Genomic DNA, 3,395 nt, shown 5'->3' with positions numbered 1-3,395 from the left:
CCCCCCCCGGCTGCGGACGGAGCGGATCTGTACTGCCACCAATCTACAAAGGACCAGAGTTTCTTTTCTTCTTCTTTTTTTGTACGTGGAGAGCGTTGGCCTGGCGAAGGGAACGTTGTCTCGGCTTCTGACGGTCTCTCCGTGCCCGGCCGGGCTGCTGACACGGACTGTGCCGAACGCAGCGGGAGCGGATTAAAAGGCATTATCACACCTTGTCACAAACAGCCTAACCGAGCACCTACAACAAAAACAAGCCAACCTTACGAAAACCCAGATAACAGGGACGGTAGCCAATTCGCCGGTGACGACAACCGGACAAATGGACGGTATCCAGCCTCTCGTGAAATCCCGTTCGCTTGAAAGCGCTCCGAACGACCCCTCCAATTACCGAAAGGAACATAATTGCTGTAAAAACCATCACCGATTAAGCCTACGCTGTTTCGCTGACAGTGAGTGCAAGGACACTGATACCGACGTAACAAGGACATTGGTTCTCCCACGTTTTAAGCCCTTTTGGCTCCAAACCCAGAGGCCAAAATTGGCTGGGAATCTCTTAGAAGACAATCTCAAACCCCTGAATATCTCAGGCATTACCGCAGAACAGGGCTTGCCAGCTGGGCTTGGAGTAGCCGACAACCAAAGGAAAGACTGATAAGAGGTGGAATTAAACAAAAACCCCAACACTTAAAGAAATGAGGTACCCGCAGGAGGTGCGTTTTTTTGTAACCGAGTTCACACATCTGAAAAAACAAAACCCCCAGCAAATGCACAGGCTCCCCCCCTTCCCCTCAAGTATCCATATGTATGTCCTATAATGTTTATAAACTGTATGGAAACTATATCTTCACAACTAAGGATTGTATTGTGGAATTTATAGCAGACCAGTACATGATTTTTTTTTTGTTTTTCTCAAGAAAACGAACCGGCAGCAGTGCCTACAGATGCTCAAAGCCATCGGGCGGGCTCAGTAAGCGCGGGGGGAACCACAGCGGACCAACGTTCTCAGCAATTCCGAGCACTAAACTTTGGGAGGGGGGGGTGTGCGCGTGTGTGTGGGGGTGGTCGTACGTGATGCGGCAAAGTCCATATCCATAGAGCCAAAACTCACCCTTACGTCCCGATTTGTAACTGGGGGCGGGGGGAGGGGTAAGAGAGATTAATTAGTCCAAATAAATAGAGCCATAGAGCTCTGTCTCCGGAGAGCGCTGCGGGGCCCCGGGGAGGAAAGGGGCATTTTTGGGGCTGGAGGCAGAGAGGAGGCTTCCCAGTCGGTGCCGTGAGGACCTTTATAGCTGGACTAAGGTTTTCACCGGGGCAGCAAGGAGCAGTTCCCAGGCTGCAGACAGTCCTGACAGCGTCAGGAGAGGTTTTATTTCTTAAAAGGAACAGGTTGTGTTCACGGGAAGAGTCAGAGAAGGGGGAAACTACAGCTCACAGGGACCGGCGAGAAGCGCGGTGCCCGGGGTTTCTGGTCCGTCACAGGAGAGAAAAATAAATGGTCTAAGACAGCCATAAAAAGGGGGTTGTGGCTGGGTGGGGGAGAGGGAGCAGCTCTTGTTCCCCTCGTCCCAAATTAAACCCCGTTTGCTGGTCGGGGGCACGGCAGAGCCAGCGGCATCACCGAGGGCAGCCCACGGGCTCGGGGAGGTGTTGCCCAAATCCTGCAGTTGGTGTGAATTCCTTGTCAGCGTGGCTACGTGAGACCAAGCAGACACTGAAGTTAATGAAACAAGGGAAATAAAAGTGATCTTGGACAAGAAAAGGCTGCTGTTCATTTCGTAACGATGTCCCAGCGGCGGTGGCACGTTTCTAGCCCGTAGCTCGTGTGCGGGGCTGGAAAGCCCATAGGCAACGGCTCGTGTTTTCCATCAGACACACCACCAGCTTCAGGAAGAATGGGCCAGCTCGGGAAACCCGCCCTCCCGACCACTCTGGGGACAGGGCGGGGGTATTTAAGCAGCAGCGGATTCCCCGGAAGTGTCTGGAAATGAAAAGGGAAGTTCCCAAGCAAAAATACACAGAAGAGAATTCCCCAGTGCACATTTTTTAGGAGCAGTTGGGTGCTGGGAGAGGGCAGCTGCGGGTGGGGAGGAAGGTGTCTTCTATCCGCCCTGCAAGCGAGGAGGGGCAGGGGCTCGGATGCTTCGCTTTTAAATACCCTTCTTGGGGAATCGCAGGAATAACTCTGGGAGGAGGAAGGAAGAGGTTACTTCATCAAGCCCTCTCCCTTCCAGCTCCTACCCAAACTTTTCTGTCTACAGGGCTCTAAAGCTCCACTAAAGGGATGTCCAATGCAGCCAGAACAAATAATCCGTGATCCGAAATAGCTCCCTCACGTCCTACTCTCTATAACCAATAGCAACTGAATGAGTCTGGCACTGTCCCTTAGAAGTGGAGAATGTTGTTATGTTGGTTATTTCGTTTCATACTCTGGAAATCAAAGCTCTCAGTGGGAGAATGAAGAAGAGAAGCACTTTATTAATTTTTTTTAAGTCTGCGTGTAACTCCTGTAATATAGGAGTGAAATGTCAGCGCAGGGGATGCTAATGTTTTATAAATGATTTGGGTGCAGCAGGCACCATGGATAGTCCTGGAGATGAATTATATTAGAACAGACTACGCCTGGCTCAAAACCATAATTGTATTTTTAGTATCTTTTCCTTTAACATGTAGGAAAAATAAAGGCAACTCCACGGTGTATTACAAGCCTTGTCAATCAAGCGCTCTAACTCCTAGCAATAAAGACTACTGTTTAAAAACCAGAAGGGAGACATGATACACTGCTAAATAGGAGGTGTCACTTGACATGGACTATAGGTTTCTGACGTTCCTCCTGCCTTCCCCTTAGCTGCCGTCCCTCCCCGTGCCCATCCTTCCTCCACGACCACAGCTCTTTGAGGATAAACTAAATTTTTATGGCATGCTCTGACACTTAGCCTCAGTAACTAGCTACCCATCTGCAAGGTTCAGCTCTGCGATGGGCCCTGGTTCACTCGTGTGTGGGTTTTTTTCTCCAATCCCCTCGCACAGCATGTCTTCATGCATTTTGAATGCTGCTCTGAGGGCTGCCATAAATCCCCTCTGCTCCTAAGCAGCGCTCACACAACCTCAACGCAAGCATCCCTCCGGTCGGGCGGACACAGGTATAACCGCGATTTGCCGGAGCGAGTCTGGCTCAAGCTGGCGAGAGGAACGGTCGGAGAACTTGAGGACTGAGTTAGAATCACTCCCTGACACCAAAGGTTGGACAGGGAGGTCCCTGGGATGAAGCCCTGGGATGGTGGTCAGCACCACGGCACCTCTGGGGCAATGCTGGGCAGGGGTCCACGCGCTCCCCCTTGGACAGGCCAAGTGTGGGAGGGTCAACACTGCCGAGTGCCGAGTCCTGCACTTGG

This window comes from Eurypyga helias, unplaced genomic scaffold (genome assembly GCF_000690775.1).
Source record: "Eurypyga helias isolate BGI_N326 unplaced genomic scaffold, ASM69077v1 scaffold19498, whole genome shotgun sequence".
In the NCBI taxonomy this organism is placed as follows: domain Eukaryota; kingdom Metazoa; phylum Chordata; class Aves; order Eurypygiformes; family Eurypygidae; genus Eurypyga; species Eurypyga helias.
Note: the sequence above shows the minus strand (reverse complement) of the source record.